Here is a 22310-nt window from a genome sequence, read left to right on the forward strand (position 1 = left end):
ACAAAGAACCGTGGATCGATAGTTATTCCACGTGTTACAATAAGAGACCACAAGAAGCATGGAACTCTACACATCACCACAGTTGTACTCCAGCCTGGTCCAGGACCTGTTTCAAAGGTAAAGAGGAAAGCGATGTTTGATAATGGCTGGCCCCAGGCCCACCCGTCGCCCAGAGTCCTCCGGTGGCCGGGGTCTGGGCGGGTGGCTCTCCCAGCACGCTCCGCTCCACCCACACCTATTGGGGGGCGCCGGCCAGCGCGCTCTGGGCCCGCTGCGGGCCAGCTCCCGCTCCAACAGCGTCGCCTACAGGTCTTTATCCCGACAGTTAGGGAAGACCCAAAATCACCGCCAACAAAAAGCAAGATCAGAAAAGACCAAATATTTCCAGAAATAAATGCATCACAAAAACGATTCCAATTCAATCCAGCTGAGAATCTTCTTCACCTCCAAGGGCTGCGTTGTTACTCCGCAGAAAAAATGCAAAGAAGGGCGTAAAGTCCGGCCTCTCAAAAGGAGAGGTGTACGATACATCCATCCACCAGGCTGCGGGGACACCATTTAAAAAATGCACCGTCGCCGTCGAATCGCCGGCGTCCTCTACGTGGCCGCCTCGCGCTTACCTCCCTAAAGCTAATGACGACCAGCTGCGGCAGCGAGCGCAGCCTGCGAGCGGGTCCGGGCCGCAGCGCCCCCCACGCACACGACCACCATCAGATTCGGGCCCCGTCCCGGTCGGCCTCCAGGAAAATAAAAGACCGGAGAGAGCTGGCTCTGCCGTGCCGCAGCGAAAACACCGCTCCGCAGGATCGACAATAAAAGGCAACATCCACCGCCGCCCAGAGGAGGAGAAGGGCGCAGAGCAGAGCCGCCGCCACCGCCGCCGCCCCGCTGTCGGCCCCAGCGGGACCCCGGGTGCCGAGCGGAGCGGAGCGGCGCGGTGCGGCTCGGCCGAGGACGCGAGCCTAAGTGGCGGCGGCGGCGGCAGCGGCGGCGGCGGCGGTGGCGGAAGTGGAGTGGGGAAGAGGGGGTGGTTGTTAGTGTTTGGCGCCGGCGGAGGGAGTCATTCCTGCAGCTGCACTTCCGGTCGGCATTTTGTTCTGAGAGGGAGAGACGGAACGAGAGAGAGACACACACAGGGCTCCTTCCCCCCCCGCCCTCCCCCCCCTCCCTCCGTCGGTACCGACTCACCCGACACCACCAAGCCGCAGGGAGGGACGCCCCCGCCGACTGGAGGATTGGTTCCCGGGCCGGCGGCGATGCCCCCCCGGTAGCTCGGGCCCCTGGCCGGGTGTTTGTGAGTGTTTCTATGTGGGAGAAGGAGGAGGAGGAGGAAGAAGAAGCAGCGATTTGTCTTCTCGGCTGGTCTCCCCCCGGCTCTACATGTTCCCCGCACTGAGGAGACGGAAGAGGAGCCGTAGCCACCCCCCCTCCCGGCCCGGATTATAGTCTCTCGCCACAGCGGCCTCGGCCTCCCCTTGGATTCAGACGCCGATTCGCCCAGGTAAATTCCTGCTCTTTATTTCGGCGGCGGCGGCGGCGGCGCCAGGTCCTCAGCGTCTCTCCTCCTCGCTCCCCTCCCCGCCGTTTCCTTAGCGGCCCCAGGTCTCCTCCGCGGGCGAGTCTAGAGTTCGCTTCTCTCTGGTGGCAGCCGCCCTGGGTGGCGGTGGTTTTGTACCCTCTCCCGGCCGGCTGCGGTGGCGGGGACTGGGCTCCTGCCGGGCGGCCGGGGAGGCGTAGGCCCGGCGGAGAGTGCAGGCCGCGGGCCAGCGGAATCTACTTGAGCTCGGGGATTAGGAGAGCTCCGGGCTGAGCGGAGCTACTGCTGGTCGGTGACAGGCCTCGCCCGGGAGAGGAGCCGTAGCTAGTGAGGAGGCGGAAACAATACAACTAACAGCAAATGTGCCCTGATCGTCCCCATATTTACAACTTTCCTGGTCCGAGAGTGGGGAACGTCCCAGTGAAACAAACAACCCCCCTTCTTCCCCCTGTGACCCCATGAAGGGAGGAAGTAGTTTCAGTTAGTGAGACAAATGTAAATACTCAGACACGGATCCAGTGGTAATTCTTTCCCTGTGTAAAACTTGTTTGGGCGTTGGAAAGTTAATAAAGACTCATTTTCTTTTTTAAAGAAGTAAATCGTCCACATGAATATTTAATACAGAAAACCATAGTGTGGTAGACACTGCATATGCCCCCCCCCCCCCAAAGAGCTTTTATGTTGTTCTTTGACAGTATGTTGCACATGGACTTTTTATTCAAAGACAAGTATAAAGTACTTGACAGGTTTACCCTGCCACTTTACGTTTGTACGTATTATATAAGAACAATTTTAAACGGCTATACAGAAAATACTCAAGTACTTCCTGATCCAAACGTGTAGAAGCATACAAGGAATTTGAAATGTTCTGAGAGTTGTGCTGAGATACAGGTAAAACCAATTTTCTTTTAAAATACACAAATTAAGTTATGCTTAAAATCCCTGGGAGGTTAAAAAAATGTACAAGATGCCATCCTTTCATGTCAGGGCAGATCTTCTTGAGGTCCCAGGATTGTCATTGGCTGTTTGTGCCCATGATGTTTGACTGTGTAATGAGAGAGGTGTCATTTTAATAGGTCAAATGTATCTGTAAATGCTGGAGAAAAACGTCAGTTATATCATGAATTCTAGTTCATGTGTAAGTTAAGTGTTTAGAGCTTGTTTATGGAGGCGTTGATAACTAGATTGGTGTAAGGGGAAAACAACCAATTTAAAAGTGTTAAGCCTTACAAATTGCATAGAAAATTAAATGTACCTGGGTTAAACTATTTTGATACTTTGTTTCATATTCACTGAAGGGAAACTTTTCATTGGTTAAAATGAAGCAACACTGGTCAACAAAGTCCCTTGTTTTACTAGTGGGTGTTACGTTGTTTCGCATTTTTTTCTCATTAAATTATTATTGTCATTGTAGAATAAGTAACTTTTTGAAGGTTATTTTTGAGTTTAGCACGCTGCTTAAAATAAATTGTTCCACATTTACTGCAAACGTATAGAGAAATGTTAAAAAGAGTGAAGTTAATATAGCTGTCACGTACGAGGCATGTTTTTAATGCTATAAATCCGTGTAGTAGTCAGTAGCGTGTCCGTGATTTGTATTGGTCAGGGAGCAGTTTGAATTTTAAAAAGCCTGAAGCTCCTGCTGAGCCCCAATCCCGGCCTCCCTCCCTCCCACTAATCTCCCATTCCTGTCTTTGTGCTGCCTGCTCCTGTTAGACACTGTTTGCTACAGGGCCTCAGGCCTACACTGGGTGGGGGGCATGCGAATGGGGGCCTGCTGGGGGGAGAGAATACAGAAGGGAAAAAACACTTCACATCTTAAGCAGAGTGCTTGGTGTTTGGTGAGGCAGATAAGGGCTTTACAACTTTTATGTAAATAAAATAGAGACGTGTCAAGGGATGAACATATTTCTGTTAAAGGTAATGGAAAGAGGAGTTCTGCTTGCTTAGTTTTCATCAACAGGAGCAACTTTTAGAGTTTTATAGTTAAAGGGAGCTTTCTTATACAGATGTTTGGATCTGTGTGTTAGGTATCTGTTTATGTGACTGATTTTTTTCCTTGTGACTTTGGAATTAAATTAAAGTGAATTAATTCTTATCAGATCGTATTTTCTCAATTCTACATATTTAGCAATCTCTATGTAATATAGGTTGTGTGATAGCTTTTATTAAGATAGCATAAACATTTTTTACAAGTAGATTGAAAGTAATTTTTTTTTGGTTTGTTTGTTTGGTCCAAACTGGTTAAATAGGTTATTTTTTAAAGGAGAAAACAAAAACATGATAAAACTCAAATAGAACCCAAGCTTGAACTTTAAATTTTTGATAATTTAGTTGGAAGAAATAATTTGTGTTTCCCTAGAGATTATGAATAGTGTGTTCTACTTCCCATGTATTGGTTTGGATAGTGACCAGTGGCTACTCTTGTATTTCCATTATTATTATTATCTTTTAATTCAGTGAAAGGAGACAACTATTAAGTGTTCTAGTAATCTTATAATGCTAATTTTATTATTTAGAGAGATATTTTGTAATATACCTAAAGGAAATTTCAACATTATGGTTTATTGTTTCTCTTGAGTCTGCAGTTACCAGTAATTTATAATAATTACTTGAAAAGAAATCAGATTTAAGGTAAATAATGAAAATCTAGTAAATCAAACTAAAGTTGAATATTAAATACTTAATAATTGTTAGCGTTTTGAGAAGAGTGTATAGGATGCTTCCTTTTGAAAGCCGTTCAACATTTGTTTACTGAAGTTATTTGAAAGCGTTTTGAATCTCTGCTAAGGATCATTATAATATTGTACACCTTTAAGAAGAAAAAAGTTATATTTGAAGAAAGAAAGACTGTGTATTTGAGAATCTCTTTGAGGAGGAAAAATGAAAGTTTTCAGTATGGTAGTAAATGTAGTTTTGGTTTTCTGCATAGTAATCATTAATAAATTTCAAAAGTAGTATGAGCAAAGCTATACCAATTCAAACATAAAATTTATTTGGAGCTGGACTACCCAGCTCAAACATGTATTTTCTAAGGCTTCCTAAACTATTTCATGTTGAATTTTTTGGTACCAATCCTCCATCAAAGTGCTAGACTGGAAATATTTGAACCTGTCTGTATTATGTTTTGATATACCCTATTGTGGTACTTTTGCTCTCTCAAAATAGGGTGTAAAAATTAATGCAAGAGTAAATAAAAACTCAAGAGTTTGAGTTTCATATTATTTCATTTAATTTTCCCCACCTCATTGCTTATTAGGAAAAGCATGATTATAAGTAATTCTGAAGTTTTAAATATAAGATTTCAGCTTTATATGAAGTGATTGGGAAGACTGAGGTAAATAAAAATTCCTTTTATAGAAATGTAACTTCAGTTTTGTTTTATCACATTTATTTGTCATAAAATGAATAGAAAATTACTGACTTGGAACTTTATAGAAGTTCGGTAATTAACTGTTTACTTGAAGGTGTTTATTTTAATATCCCGAACGTACTAAGTTGGCTTTGGTGGTAATTTATGGTCTTACATATAGCCTTTGAAAATCATTTAAAAATACACTTTTTAAGCAGAGTTATCTATTTTTGCAATTGTCATTTGTCATTATTCTTTGTGTTTTATATCGGTTCTTTTTCAAGGTGACCTGAGGTCATTTATAAATATTCTCATTTCACTGTGAGAGAAGTGACCAGCATGATTTCCATTTTTTTATGAAAAACTTGACACTCAGAGGCCACGTGATTGGTGTAGATTCATGTAGTGAGTCAGTGGAAGAAAAAGGGATTCCCTGACTCTTAACTGGTTTTTTTTTATTAGATTATGTTGCTTTAAGAAATGTCTGAGCTCTGGTCATGAGCTATTGCTCAGTGCTGACACTCATACCATCTGTGACTTTTTAAATTGTCTGAGTCCAAGGTGCTTTTCCCTCTTCTTTTAGAGACATGATGCCTGTCTCTTGGTTGTACTTTCCTGGTATGGAACTAGTACTCTTAGAAATCCTGACCCTGTGTCAGGATTATATATATTTGAAGGATTGAGTTTATTTACATATGTCCTTCCTAAAAAATATAGAACTAACTATATTTCTATAAACAACACATAATGACTCCTGGGAGTTTTATTTTTATACTATTTTTTAAAAATAGTGAAATTTTAGTGTTTCTAGTTGATTTAAAAGCAATTTTAAATATAATTTCTCTTTAAGGCCATCCTTGTAATTTTAAAGGGTATTTTATGTGCTCAGAATTTTTTGTTCAAGTAAGTCAAGTAATAAAAATTATTTTAGATATTTTTCTTATATTTGGTTTTGTTTGGTGTAAATCTGGAGTCAAGTTTAATGAATTCAGAATTATGTTTTAAGGCATATTCCTTTCAATTCCCAAAGTGATATTTGGAGAGATTATTTTGTGATACAGCATTGCCAGCTAGATAAGATTTTGAGGGCTTATTGTTTGTTCAGAGTAGTGTTAAATATATCCCCATAATATTATATCATTTAATTCTTCTTAAGCTCATGAAATAGAAACATAGCATCCACAGTTTACAGACGAAGAAACTATGGCTGGAAAGGTTAGAAAATTGCTCATTGTCTTATAATTAGTAAATGTTCAATCTGATTTACATTTGTTCTTAAGGATTTAGGGTTCCACATTTCTAGTTTAATAAAATCTTAATATTATCCTTTGGTTGCTCAGTTTATTGAATACTTTCAAGTCATGTAGTCAAGGAAATTGTTTACTTCAGGCAAAGAACCAAAATAGAATTCAGACTGTAATTTATATATATATGTGTTTATATACATATATATATACTATGTATGTGTGTTTGTGTGTGTATATATATAACATATATAGGATATATATATATATAAAAAGATTTGAAATCATCAGATTTTTACTATCTTATATTTTAAATTTGAGTTGTTAAGCAATCTGTGACTTTTTTTACTTTTAGGTGTTTTTTTTAAATATTGAAATTGTCAAAGCATCTATTTTTAGAAAGGGAAAATTCATCTTTAGAGCGTGATTTCATTCAGATAGATGTTTATGACCAGTTGTAGTAGGGTAGATGAATCTATACATTAGTATGACTGGTGATTGTTTTTAAATTCAGTACTTATATAGCCAAAGAATGTTGATCCTTTCAAAGTCACCAACTTAGGAAGTTGTACACTTATTCCAGAGCTGTTGCTATTACATACAACCTTATGAGTCCTTTAGCAAATACCTTTAGAGCCTTTGAAATAGTCTTTTTCTTATCCTTAAAGATAAATCTTTATCTTCAGAGGTGAATTTGAATTTTAAAGAGAATAAAAAGTAATTTAGAACTTAGTTTAGGAAAACTAAAATTTTATAAGATCTTTTTTGTGTCAGGCTCTGTATTGAGTGCTTTACATTTGTAATATATAATATTATTGAGTGATTTCTATGTGCCAGAAACTGTGCCAGGGGCTTTCTTTATATGGATTGTCTCAGCTTTTCAAGGTATAGTATGAGTTTCGTTATATTTATTAATCTGAGACATTTGAGAAAATTGAGGTATTGAATGATTAAGCGACTAGCCCAAGGTCACACAGCTAACAAGTGGAAGAAAGTGGAGAAAGGACTCCAGAGTTAATGCTTTACCACATCAATTTTAACCACTACACTGTGTATCGTGATTTGAATCACCCAACTAACCAATAAGGTTAGTGATAGTATTCTCGTTTTACAGACAAGGAAATTGAGGCTCACTATGTTTAAGAAACTTGTCCAGGGTGGCAAAGCTAGCATGTGTTAGAACTAAGATTCCAACCCAAATATTTCTGATTCTAAAACTTTTATTCTTTCCTTTCTACTACTCTGCCTCTTTAAGGTTTGTAATATATGTTTTATAAAAAGTGTGGGCTTGGTTATAGAGTAGTGAGACTTTTTCTTGTGTAGTTTATAACAAGATCCTGAAGATAATTTAAAAAGAGGAATTCTAAAATGTTTTGGTCAGTTATAGCCAATACATTATTTGATTGCAGTCTTTTTAAAAATTCACTTGTTACTTTACACCATGTGTGATATGCAAAATGTTTGTGTATATATAATCATTTAAATAGGATATTGATTTTTAAATATATATGTGAGGTATCTGTGGAATAGATAGCTTTTGAAAATGTGGAAAAGCCGTTTTATTTTCATGTGATTCTTGAATTGTTTTTTATAAAAATATTAAGCATTAAAAAATATTCCCCAAAATACATTAAACTTTAAAACATAATTTATGTAGGTAAATTGTTTTTCCACCTTACATGTGTGTAACATATCATTTAACATGAATATACCAAATTCTTAAAGTTTTCTTTTGTGTATATTTGCTCTTTGACAAAAAAGAAAATTTTTCAGTATGCAAAAACATGGAATTAACATTAATTTATATAATAATTTTTTTAATGTACTTTATATCTTCTGAGAAATTCAGAAGCTGTGACATAAATTTGGATTTCTTTTTGTTAGAGTTAACATATTTGGGTCACTTATACTTCTTAATCCTTCAGTCTTGTGCTGATGAAATATATCAATGAAATGAATCTTGTTTTGGTATAAGTACTGTTTTTTAAAAATAGTTATTCTAGATACCTTAAAGACTAACAGTGCTAGAAACACTAATGAATTATTAAAACTCAATAGTTTACTCTAAAAATATTAATCTTTGTGACTGTATATTTAATTTTTTGTTTGCAAAACAAAAATGTCCTTGAAATTAATCCCAGCAAGGAAATACATCACAGAGTTCTCAGCAGTGCTACTTGGCAACCCTTTCAGGATTTAAAACCTCTTTAGTTGTCTTTATCTGATAGGATTGCCAGTTTCCACCTAAAGAAATTAATGATCTGAGTATAGGCTATATGTGTAATAATTTAGCTTTTCCATGGTAGTGACCAAGTGGAAATTTTACATGGGTGTAAATTGGCCTTAACGTCCCCTTTTCTTTAATTCTATTCTTTAAAAATTGATGCACATGACATAATGTTTTTTCCTTCATGGTTCTGCCTATGCCTGACAAACAACTCTTAAGGTTGAAAGTTGAAATGTAATGGCCTAAAAGCTACTGTTAACATTCTTTGCACTTTGAGAAAAGAATTAAGAATCCAGTATTTATGCCATACCTACCTTGAGGTTATCTTGAAAGACACGTATGATATATGCATTTTATTTAACTCTACTAATCTTTTTACTCTTTTCTTTTTACCTTTCCCTATGTATCTCTTCTTTTACCTGTCATGGTTCATCCAATTTCCTCATAAGCAAATGTTTACATAGCATGGTGAATATAGGTGCTGTGGTTCATGGCGATGGGCCTGTAATGTGCTACAGTTGACCCTTGAACAGCATAGGTTTGGACTGTGCGGATCCGCTTATACATAGATTTTTTTCTAATAAATTCTACTTTCCTTGATGAAACCTAGAGCAGTTTGAATGGCCTCAAATTCTGAGAGCTTCGTAAGTGCAAAATGTTGCTGGTGAAAAAGCATTGATGTTAACCGTTAAAATGTATACGGGTGTAGCATTCCTGCTTTCTTCTGTAGACGTGTTACTTTTCAAAATGTTGAGTCAAGCACCAGAAATTTTTTTCTAAGGAGAAAACGAGAAAGCATGGCCCTTTTTTTTGGTGAAAGTTTCTCTGGTCATTCCATTTCATAGCATTTGTCACTGTGTTACTTGTATCTCTTGATAAAATGATTTGTTCCTGTGTCTGTTAGGTCTGTTAGCCATACTAAACCATCAACTCTGTGAGGGCAAGGAGACTTATTTTCATCTTTTATGCCTGTAACGCCGTCACAGTGCTTGAACTGATTAATTAGAGTTGAGCTATATGATATTTCTTCAAGATATATTTCTAAATCTAAGGTTAGTGTGAGTGGCAAGTATATTTTTGTGTTAATTTCAAAATAGCATTTTCTTGGATATAGGTTATGTCCTTGAGGCTTCTTTTTGGGTAAGAACTTTTATTAACATACATCCGTAACAATACCATAACTTGTGTATAAAACCAAATCAAAGAAAAGTTTAAAACAGAGTTCCTTCTTTAGCGGTTGGTGAGGATCCTCAAGTATCAGGAAGGGTTTTTCTTTTGATCCCTTGGGCAATAGAATTGGGAGTAAGATACTGGGGTTTATTGCAAGAGGGAAGGTATCTACTTTCTTGTTTTAAACTTAAGACTATTATAGTTTTATTTTGTTGGCTAATTTCAGTATTATGTATAATAACAATGTAGATAAGTTAACTGTAATGAGAAATACATTATAGCACATTGAAAATGCTATTCAACCAAAATAGTGATACGACTTAAATTTGTTTTTAATTTAAGGAAGGCTTATTGAGGTACAATTTATACAGTAAAATTCACTGTTTTAGATTTGCAGTTTGATCAGTTTCGACAAACATATATAGCCTGGCAACCACCACCACCACCAAGATATACGATAATTCCAAAAGTTCCCTTATGTCCTTTTGTAATCTGTTTCTTACACCTATTCTAGCCCTTGGCAACCAGGCCTAGTAGTATTTTGTTGAATGTCATATAAATGGAATGATACAGTATGTAGGCTTCTGTGTTGGATTTTTTTCACTTAGTACAAAGCTTTTGAGATTCATCCATGTTGTTACATATATTAGTGGTTTGTTTATGACTAAATTTCGAAATTGAATTTAATATACTCATTTAATTGTGGTGCTATGTCAAAAATACTTTGAACAGCTTTAGCTATTTCTCTCAGATCTTGCAGCTGCTTTATTTTTGGACATAATTTTACTTGCCCATATTTACCCCTTCAAAAATCATATATTGACATTAAGTGGCATTTATTTATATTAATTCTGTTAGGTTAGATGCTCTACAAAGCAGGTAAACTAACATTGCCCTCTTTTTCATCATAATTAAAATAGGTAGTATCATGTATTTTTGAACATATAGCACTTAGAAACTGGAACAAGAAACGAGGGATGGTACAATAATAACTGAGGAATATTGTGTTTACATTTTGCTTTAAGTTTAATATTTGTTGTTTACACTTATTGAACATAGATTATAGCGAACAGTCATCGCCTCTCTTCTAATGCTTCAAGTTAGAGAAGCAGTGCTTCTAAGCAGGTTGGGACATTTTATGGTGGTTACATTTGACCACACCCTCCCTTCCCCCCTCATTCCCTTGGGTTCAGGGATATCAGTCTCTTTTTTGTTCTTCCTCTTGTATTTGGCTTCTCATTTTTATAGACTCTTGCTAGTTCTTCCTCTTTTGCCCACCCCTTAAATATTGGTATTCCCGAGGTGGTTTTTCAGCCTTGGTTCTGTTCTCTCTTCCTATTGATCTCATCTATTCACATGGCTTTTTACATGCTTACTCTCTATGTGCCGATGACTCACAAATCTATCTCCAGAATATATTTCTCTTCTGAGACAGATCCAGCTGTCTGCCAAGCACCTCCTGATGTCCCATAAATACTACAAATTCAAAAGAGTATAAAACTGAACTCGTCCTTCATTTCTTCCCTACTCTTACCCCCTTTTCACCACTAAACTAGAAACTTGGTGATAATGTTTGACTTCTCCTTTACTTCCAATCCATGTGTTCACCCAGTTCTGACATTCGTAGCACCTCCTTGGATATCACTGAACCCATCTCTCTACTGTTTTCATTCTGAGAGTGGGCATGTACATAGTTTGTCAGATGGAATAATTTTTAGCATTTTCAGAAAGATTTAGAGGTGATCGTGAAAGATGTATTTAGTGTTAGTATATTTTTTGCTCATATACTTTGGCTCTGGGATTTAAAATTAAACTACACTCTTCAGTAACGTTCATGCTTTATAGCCTAAATGTGACTGTCTTCTGTATACATTTCCTTTATATCTAAAATCCAGGGTTTATGACTTACTGCCCGGTATATCAAGTAGAACAGTTTGAACTCAGCTTTTGTCTTTCCATACCTACTTTTAGAGTACTACATTTCATGGATAGGTACATTCATTTCAATACTGTGTGTTTATATGTTCAGGAGGAGAGTCTGAGTTGAGAAGAAAATGGGAATGTAGGAGGGGAAAGTTAAAGGAAGGGCTTTTTAGTTGACTGTGGAAACAAATTTGCTTCAATAACTCATTTTTCTTGCAGCTAACAGACAACTAAAGAAACAAAAGGAGTGGAATATGATACCATTCAGTTGCTAGGCATGTACCGGGGGTGCCAAAAACATGTATACACATGACGTGTAGTCATCTTTTGTTATCGGTATATATTGAGTATTACAGTTTTAATGCAGTTTTTTCCTTTCTTAAAATGTATATACTTTTTTTTTTTTGGCCTCTGTATATGCTTTTAATGGCAAGAGTCAGATATGTATTACTTGTTTGTCAGTTTGGAGGTTATTGCTCATGGCTTTGTATAACCTTACAGTGTTTCTTCCTTAGAATAAGGAGCTATCCCCTTCACTCCCCAGTCTGAACAAAAGGGTCTGCTTAGAATTATTGGTTTAAATAACATGAATGTCTCTTTTGTGAGTGGCGTTTTAAAATGTGATGCTATCTTGAAAAACAAAGTAAACATTTTCTTCACTCTATCTGGAGTTTATAACTAAAGAAATAATAGGTGCTGTATTTTGCTCTAGTGCAAATTACCATGTTTTTTGAGAAAACGGGACCAATCAAGCGGCAGTTTACAAAAGCTGATGGGAGAACCCTGTCTGTTTACTGAGTCTCTATGGTGATTTGCGCATAGTAGCACTCAACATACACGAATAAATGAATTTGAATTGTATTTCAGTTTGGGATATAGGACTAATTGGAGTGACAGAAAATGGGTGGGGCTTGCTAAGTATTGAGCAAGTTTGATGGAAGAAAACACAAAGCCCAGAAAAGGTAGGACAGCATTTAGTGAAAGAATTGGTGTAATTTAGTTAATCACTTGTATTTGGACTCTTAGGTTTGCTTAACTGGATAAGAGAAAGATCTCTATACAGAAGTGTTTTGAATTCTTTCTGCTCTTCTGTTTCCACTCCGGCTGCTTTGGATTTCAGGTATTACCTCTGGGCTTCCATTCACTGCTAAAGGACAAGACAAATTCGTAGGCTCAGGGCTAAGGTGACCTACATAATCCAGATACGCATATTAGGAATTGGACAGTGTTGGTGGGAAAGGGAGAGAGGTATTATTCTTCAGTCTTTTCCAGTTATTCGTGGTTTGTAGTGTATGTAATAGTGCCATTACATGTCCTCAGTTTTCAGATGAGGGGACCTAAAATTTTGAATTAAAAATGAGTTACAATTTATAAGTTAGTGACTGTCCTAATATTTTACCTGGCTGTTGAGCCATGTTGCCACCTGCACTAATTATCATGGTTTTATTGATTGTGATGTTTTCAACTAGAAGATAACCACCAGAATTTTAATGTTCTTTGTAAAAGTTCAGCAACTCTACACTCCCTTAGTTTTCTTGGAAACCAAAACTACTTATAATTTTCTGGTGTGTTAAGTAAGACTTAATTGTATAATTGAGAACTTAAAATTTTTTAAGAACCTCAAAGTTAAAGACTTCTCTTATTTATTTTTTTTCAATTATAAAATGTGGAAAAAGACTACATGCTATTTGGAAAACAGGAAAATTATCTATAAACTCATTTATGTTTTTCCTACTAGGTTTTCAATAAAAATATTTTTAGTTGTTTTATTTTTCAATTAGAGTTGACATACACTATTATATTCTTTTCAGGTATACAACATAGTCATTAAACAGTTATATAAATTATGAGGTGATCAGCCCGATAAAACTACTATCCATCTAACACCATACATAGTTACTATAATATTACTGACAATATTCCTTATGCTGTACTTTACATCCCCATGACTGTTTGGTAACTACCAATTTATACTTAATCTTCTCCCCCTTTTCACCTACCCCACGCCCCCCAGCTGGCAACCATCAAAATGTTCTCTCTATCTTTGAGTTTGTTTCTGTTTGTCTGGTTTTTTGCTCTTTAAATTCCACAATAAGTGAAATCATATGGCATTTGACTTCCTCTGTCTGACTTATCCACTCAGCATAATACCCTCTAGGTCCATCCATGTTGTTTCAGATGGCAAGATTTCTTTTCTTTTCTTTTCTTTTCTTTTCTTTTCTTTTCTTTTCTTTTCTTTTCTTTTCTTTTCTTTTTCTTTATGGCTGAGTAATATTCCATTGTGTATATGTACCACTTCTTTGTCCATTCATCCATTGGACATCCGGATATCTTGGCTGTTGTAAATAATGCTGCAAATAGAAATATTTATATGGCTGTGATTGTGGTTAAATATGTATTTATGGTATAAATACACATATATGATCCTGTTTTCTCTTAAGGTAGTATTGTAAAGATTTCCGTACAGAGTGTTCATAATAATTTAAAATGTTACCCAATATTTTGTCGGTGGATGAACCGTAATTTTCTTAGTCATCCTACTGTTGGACATTTTATTTGTTTTCACTTTTTTCTGTATTAAAATGAGACAGCAGAGCATCTTTACATATAAAAAGATATATATAAAATACCTTCTGGGGGCTTTACTATCTTTGAGTAGAATCCCATAATTGGAAGTTGGGCCAAAAGGTTTGAACATTTTTATGGCTCTTAACATGTATTTTCAAAAATAGTTTTATCCTTCCGTAATTTTTATTTTATGTCTTATAGATGGACATTTTCTAGTAAGATTATTCTTAGGTCATTTAAATGCTCTTCTTCCCTACTTGTTTCTGTGATCTCTTTTCAATGTATATTTGAACTTCCTGATAAAAATTATGAGCTTTTAAAACTGAGTATATCATTTGGAGGTACTATGTAGTGAAATTAGCAAAGAATCTGATCTAAACTAGCTATTAGCCAAGTGAGATTTAGGTCAGTTATTAAAAGCCCATTTCTTTAAACTGTAAACTGAAGGGGTTCTCAGTGGCTCTTTTGTTTTAGGATTTTTGTGGACTAGCGAAAAAAAAAATTAAAATAGGAAAAAATGTTTTAGATAAATGAAAGAAGGAAGTAGGTTCCTAGAGATATAACTGTAGTTGAGGAATCATCAGTCTGCAGGAAAAAAAAGTGGTAAGTGGATTCTAGATTGGAACATACTAAAGAAGTCAAGTTTTATGTAGTTGTTATTACTTAGTCTTTATACAGAGGGTGCCAAAAAGTGTATACACATTTTAAGAAAGGAAAAAACTATTAAAATTGTAATAATATATACCGATAACAAAAGATAAACACAACTCAGTTTGACTTCTGCAATTACAAGAGGTACTCAGAAGCGTTACCGTCAGCGTCCAGACACTTCTGATTAAGGCAAACTACTGCTTGAGCAATGTTGACCAAAGTGTCCACTTGTATACATTTTTTTGGCAGCCCCAATATTTGAAATATGAAACATTTGGCGTGTTGTGGACATGGCCATAATCTCACGTTCAGTGTCTTGTTCATCAGACATTGAGTGTTTCCTGTGTTTCAGGAACTGTAAGACAGTAGAGATGGCCTGATAAAAGACTCTCGCCTTGTCTTCAAGGATCTTAACAGTCTAATATAGACAGATAAACAAAGATTATGTTACATTACCAAGATTAACAAAGAGGGTACAGTAGGAACACCTAAGGGGATCACCTCATTTAGACTAGAGGTAGTATGTAAACTAAGTTAATTAGACTTGGGAGCCTGGGGCAATAGTTTGATATTGGAAAGTGTAGATATTTAAGTTATGGGAACATGGGGCTGGAAAAGGAGTGTACCAAAAAGATTTGAAGCCACAGAGAGGGGCAATGTTCAGATTGTGAAGGAATCTATATGCCTTTAAGAATTCTGCATGTTATTTTAAAGGCATTGGGAAATCAAGAAATTATTTAGTAATGAAGTATATTTTGTATTCGAAAAATATTTTTTGGCGGCAATATAAATTAGCTAGTAGGCAGAAGGTTGACTAGGGAGACCATTTAGGAATTGATGAGGTCCTCAAGACAGTGTGTACATGGAGGAGACAGCCCGTAACAAGTAGTGAGGAATTCACTTGGGTACAGTTTGGTGTTTATATGTAGGAAGATTGGATAATGGAGAATGAAAATAGTCAAGGATGCCTCTTTGATTCTCAAGTTTCATACTTGTGGCCTTGGGGTATGGAGATTCCGTTCATTACGATTAGGAGTATAGGAGAAGGTTATAAGAATTGGACAGTGGGGATGTGGCAGAAGGGTGGGAGGGAGAGCCCAATATGCGATGGTTTTAGGCCTGTCACGTGTAACTGACTGTGGAGACACTCAGGTGCGTGGTGCGTACAGGAGTTGGAATACTTCAGGTTCTTGGAGCTCGGAAGACAGGCTTTTCTTTGACAGAGCACATAATGATGAATTGGTCTCCTAGAGGATTATTTTCATGACGAAGACATTTTAAAATCTATGCAGACTTTTTAAATGGATATATAAAATTTAAGTTTAAAACGATGTTGAAAACCCAGGATTCCTTTACTACCTCAACTAAGAATGTCCAAGGTATTATTCATTATTATCGTTCTGGTATAGATATACAAATTAGAATTAGCACATAGCTTTTAAAGCCAACATAAGTTAAATGACTTTTGGCTGCCTCTGAATAAGAATACAGTCTACTGAACAGTGTAGTAACACTTTTCCCATCTTGAATGGAATGGATATTGGAAAATTTAGTGGCTCTATGAAATACTAATGGTTATTTGAAAGTTTCTGTTAAGACTGACCTGGAAGATCTCTCCAAACAGTCTTAAATCAGGGTTAAAGGTAGGATGATAGATATTTTGAGTTTAAAAAAAGAAATCTTAATTTAAATGACCAGAAGACAATAATGTCATTTTTTTTCTTTAGGCTTTATTTTCCAGTATATTGACAATATTACTGTGAACTTAGAGTAACAACAGGAATGTTCTTGTTTCTATTGTGCAGGCTTTTCCTTGGCCCTTCCCAATGTATTTGTTTGTTTAGCTTCATCTAAAGACTGCTTCTCTAGTTAGTTTTACACTAAATCCATAAACATAATGAGATCTTTTAGTGAGAACGATGTTACTTTGAGGGGATTATCTTTACAAATATAAATAAAAGTCTACTTTTGGAATAATTAAATTAAAAATGGCAGTAGTTTTCAAAAGTATTATATGTGCAAATAATTATAAAGGAATCAAACTGATTTATCAAAAATAATTGATGAGGTATCATAATGTCAAAATGAAAAATAGTGCTTTCCTAGGATCAGTGTACATCTAAGCAAATGTACTTTTTTGTATAGTTTTTTTTTTTTTTTTTTTGGTTAGAGGCACATCATAATCACCCAGGAAATTTTTTCAAACTATAATCCTTTTCTGGAGATGCAAGGTAAGATTATAAGTTTCTATTTTAGCTAAGTTTTTAGGCTTTTAAATCATTCCACAAGAGTTAATTGAATGACTACTATGTGCTCAGCAATGAATTCTAGGCATCAATGCTAGGACTTTTTTTCAACCGCCCTCCCAAATTTTACATGACTGCCTAAAAGATCCCTCTGTTTGTTTTAATTCCATAAAAACATGTGAGGTATAAAGGAGCAAGGAACCATGGCGAGCAGAGTTAATAGTGAATTCGAATTAATAATAGAGATAGACTGGAGAGACATGTTGAGTTCTGAAGAATGGAGGGTAGTTGCTGGATACCGAGAGGACCATAGTAGAATTGAGGAAAGAAGTTAGAGTAGCAGATACTATAAATGAATTCAGCAAAAGAATTGGTTAGAAAATTGAACTAAAAATAGTCAAAAACAAATTAGTAACAATACTTAGAATAAAATAGAAAATTAAGAACTGACTGATAAGTTCCTAAGGGTGGCTTATGTTTAAAAAGTTCTCAAAAGTCAAATTGCATTATCTTGTTGATGTTGGATACACACTGCGTAAGAGTAACATGGAAAATGCTTAAAAGTATGCTGTACACTTAGAATAAGTCCTCAGCAAATATTTATTTTTATTAGTTGACAGGTACCTTTCTGATTGTGATTTGATGAAAAAGATATCCTTGTCAAGTATATTCTAAATGAAAATCTTCTCATTTGTGCCACATGTATAATGAATTATTACAAAGGAAGATATTTTATAAGTAAATAAAAAGTAATCAAATTAGCTCAAGTTTATATGGTATTGAAATATAAGTACTTTTTCATAATGGAGCTTGACTATATACCCCAGATCAAATGAAGTATCCCAAATAATAACTATACAAGAAGCTTGATTTAACTCATCTCTAAATATCTAAAGTTGATTATGCCTCCAAAGGAATTATACTGTACTGTTACGTATGACAGTATATACATACACAGTGTACACAAATATATCTGCTATATTTTGGTATAACTCGTATTTCCCTGCTTCACACTTTTTAACCAAAACCTTTACCTCCTTTTTTCTCCATCTATGCAGATCATACCTTCTTTCTGTTAATATTTTATGTGTTTTTTTGCTGGTGATGGAGAGAAGGTTAGCATATCAGAATCACCTAGCATGGTTTTGTTTTAAAGTTTATAATACTTTCTCCCTTTGTTCCTGCCCCAATTCATGTGCTCTCATCCTCATCTAATATATATCTGTGTGCAGGAGTTATATAAATTATATGTCACATTTTCTTATTTTATATCGAGCTGTGGTTTATGTTATTTCATTTTCACATTATTTATCTTCCCAGTCAGATTATAAACTTTTTGAGTGGAGGATCTGCTTGTGGTACCTGGTAAAGTGTCCTGCCTGGAACAGGGTCTTAGCAAGTGTTTGCTGATAACTTATGTGACTCATCTGAACTAGTTTGAAAAGGTTTGAAAAATATCTCACATTTTCACGGACCATAAAACTCACTCTCTTAAAGTGTACAGTGGTAAAACTCAGTGGTTTTTAGTGTACTCACAGAGTTGTGCAGCCATCATCACTGCCTAGTTCAGAACATTTCCACCCCAAGAAGGAGCCCCATGCCCATTAGCCATCGCTCCCCTTGTTCCCCTCCCCCCAGCCCTTAGCAACCACTAATCTACCTTGTGGTGCTATGGATTTTTTAAAAATCGTAAGTAGAATTATACAATTGTGGCCTTCTGTATCTGGCTTCTTTCAGTTGGTCATCCGTATCATAGATGTGTTAGTACTTCATTCCTTTTTATAGCCAAATAACATTCCATTGTATGGATATACCTCATTGCACCTAACGTTTGTCAGTTGATGGACATTTGGGTTGTTTTCCCTCTTTGGCTGTTATGAATAGTGCTGCTGTAAACATTTGTGTACAGGTATCTGTGCGGGCTTAATGTTTTCAGGTCCTCTGGGTAGATACATAGTGAAATTTTTAGGTCGTATGCTTATGTCTAACTCTTTGACTATTGAGTAACTGCCACACTGTTTTCCAAAGAGGGTGCATGACTTTTGCATTTCCACTGACAATGTTTGAGGTTTATAGTTTCTCCACATCCTCACCAATACTTGTCGACAGAGCGTAGCCATCCTAGTGGGTGTGCAGTATCTCGTTGGGACTGTGATTTGCATTTCCCTAATGACTGACAATAGTGAGCATCTTTTCCTATGTTTATTGGTCATTTATATATCTTTGGAGAAATGTTTATGCTAATCGTTTTTTTTAATATTTTAAATTTTTATTGGGGAATATTGGGGAACAGTGTGTTTCTCCAGGGCCCCTCATCTCCAAGTCATTGTCCTTCAATCTAGTTGTGGAGGGCGCAGCTCAGCTCCAAGTCCAGTTGCCATTTTCAATCTTAGTTGCAGGGGGCACAGCCCACCATCTCAAGGAGCGCTCATGAGCCATCCAGCTGCCCCAGTTTTTTTCACTGTCTTGATAGTGTCCTTTGAGGCACAAAAGCTTTTCATTTTGATGTTTGATTTATAAATTTTTTCCTTGAGTTGCTTGTGCTTCTGTCATGTTTAACAAACCATTGCTTAATCTGAGGTCATGAAGATTTACACTTACGTTTAGTTTTAGCTCTTACATTTAAGTCTCTGATCTATTTCAGGTTAATATTTTACGTATGATTTGAGGTAGGGATTCAATTTCTTTCCTCTACATGTGACAATCCAGTTGTGCCATCACCATTAGCTGAAAATACTATTCTTTTCTCACTGAATGCTCTTGGCACCCTTGTTAAAAGTCAATTGAATGTAAGTATAAGTTTATTTCTGGACTCTGAATTTTTCTGTATTGATCTATGTGTCTGACCTTGTGCCACACTGTCTTGATTACTGTAGCTTTGTAGTAAGGTTTGAAAATGGGAAATGTGAGTCCTCCAACTTGTTTTTTTTTTCCCCCAAGAATGTCTTGGTATTCTGGATCTCTTGCATTTTCATGTGAATTTTAGGATCAGCTTGTTCATCTCTGCAGAGTAGGTAGCTATGATGTTGAATCTATAGATTAGTTTGGGGAGTATTGCCATCTTAACAATATTGTCTTTCAGTCCATGACCATGGGATACCTTTTCATTTTTTAAGGGCTTAATCTCTTTTCCTGAAAGTATTTTGCACTTTGTTTGTTAAATTGGTTCCTAAGCATTTTTTAATGCTATTGTAAATAGAATTTTTTTCTTAATTTCATTTTCAGATTGTTCATTGCTAGTATATGGAAGTACAATTGACTTTTATATATTGTTCTTGTATCCCTGCAACCTTGCTTAACTCCTTTATTAGTTCTAATTCATTTCCTAGGGACAATTTATGTTTGTTCTTCAATATGATTCATTCTGTCATTCTCCAGCTTTCTAAATACTACATGCCAGCCATAAAGATAAAATTTTTCCTATTTGTCCAGTTCTTTATGACTTGAAAAAACTTGTGCACATATGAGAAGTGAGATTAGACAGCTCAGAAGAAAAGTTGTGGCCACATTATGTAAAAAGTTTCATTTAGTGCTGTCTGACTGTGGGATTAAAATTGAGGAATTGTGGTTTAGTGCACAAAGCAGTGGACTTTACCTGTAGTAAGAGCCATCTCAAATATTTGTTGCAGGAATAAATAAATGCTTATGTTAACAATGTGGGTATATGGATGCAAAATAAATTCTGTTGGCCAGTAATTTCTAAAGTCTTCATCTTCCACTAGTCAGTAAGTGATTTTCAGTAGTCCATCTGGAAAGCTTGAGTTGGTGGAGGGAGGGATGGTGACTAGGCAAGGCGGGTAAAAGGGAATTAAGAAAAGAGGGAAAAGAGGCAAGGAGGCAAAAATTAATAAATTGTGTTTTGTTAATACTGCAACATTATGATTTAAATAGATATGTCTTTTGGTTAGGAACAAGAGGAAATAGAGATAATGGATTATTATTCCTCAAGTTCAAACTTCTGTTTTTAAATGAATCAGAATTGAACGTAAAATTGAACCAGCTTCCACTAGCAATTAGGAAAATGAAGAGATACACCTTAGTTAGCTTATGATGTGTTCTGTTGATCGTCAAGGATTAATATAAGTGCAAAAGTGCCCTAAAACTGTGCTTATTCAGTAATTTTTCACTTCCGTTCTCATTAATTTGTGTTCTGACCACTAATAAGGTATTATAATAGATATAAAGATGGGTAGGTTAGTTCTTCCTTCCCCCTTTTAATAACAAACATTTATCTAAAGCTTTCTATACATTATCTATTATCATTTTTAATAGTCAGGAAAAACCTCATAGGGTAGATATTATTTCCATTTCACAGGTGAGGAAATGAAGCTTGGGAAGTCAGGGTTACACAGCTTGGAAAAGGAGGAGGGAGAATTTAAACCTAAGTTTTTCTGATTCTAAAACCTGATCTTGAACTCTTATTGCTGTACTAATATTGCTTCTCCATTCCCTTTGAGGAGATTGCACCAGGTTGATAGTATTATACGTAATACTTGTTGGATTCTTAAACTATAAATAACTATTAAATAAGATTTAAAGCAGAATTTTTAAATTGAGTTATTTTACTTTAGAAAACTCCCAAATCTTTACTTGTAGAAATCAAATAAAGTATTAGCTTATTCTTTTAATGTTGTTTTATTACCCAATTGTGGTTTCAAAAATTTCCTTAGGGTCCTCACTTGAGAAAGTTGACTCTTGAAACTCATGGAGTCATGCTTTGGGTCCAGAAGCTAATAGACAATTTGGTAAAAGAGAAAGTCCTGGGAGAGCTCCTTGAATAATTTTAGGACAGGAAGTTATAGCTTAAAGAAAGGGTGGATAAAAGTTGAAAAGAGTAAAATAACTCTTTAAATTGTTTTCTCTGTGTTGAAGACTTCTGTTTTACTTTAGATCTTACCAGCGTAAAAAAATAACAAGGGTAATATGATTGCCTTATAGGTTCTTAAAAATTATTATGTATTGTATTTCTTTTTGATTGAGCTGCTGTGGAAGTTTTATATCATTTGCTTTTTGTTTGGTATTATACCTTTTGGATCCAATAGGTGAATCTCTCAATCAGTGAAAACCTTTATATCTAGTTTGGTTTATTGAGTTTTGAACAGTAGGATTTCATAGAAAGAAATTTAGATTAAAGAAATCATCCAATACTTTGGATGGCGTTGTGCCCTTTTAAAAACAGATTTTTAAATAGGTTTAAAATAACCGATAATGGATTATTATTGAAAGATTGATTACTTCCTATGTCTTGGTTCAGAGACATGTTTGTCTCCTGATTTTGTGAACTCTTTTCAAATTTAAGCCTGAGTTACCTTTTTATGATTATTTGTTTATTTTTTAATTTCAGGATACCTCATTTTTCCTTTCCTCTTCATCAATAACTGCAAGTCTCTAT

The 22310-nt window shown here is 35.9% G+C and overlaps 1 protein-coding gene across 6 annotated transcripts in view; it reads left to right on the forward strand.

The window, feature by feature from the left end:
• The first annotated feature begins 1362 nt into the window (after positions 1–1362).
• Positions 1363–22310, forward strand: part of NIPBL (NIPBL cohesin loading factor) — a 189437-nt gene continuing 168489 nt past the window's right edge. For all 6 annotated transcript variants that reach the window (XM_019737211.3, XM_074328993.2, XM_088796488.1 and 3 more), the window contains exon 1: positions 1363–1501. The gene's annotated coding sequence lies outside the window, so the exon portion shown is untranslated. The remainder of the gene's footprint in view (positions 1502–22310) is intronic.

Source organism: Rhinolophus sinicus, chromosome 3, assembly GCF_057876585.1.
Source record: "Rhinolophus sinicus isolate RSI-liver-muscle chromosome 3, RSI-T2T, whole genome shotgun sequence".
NCBI lineage: Eukaryota > Metazoa > Chordata > Mammalia > Chiroptera > Rhinolophidae > Rhinolophus > Rhinolophus sinicus.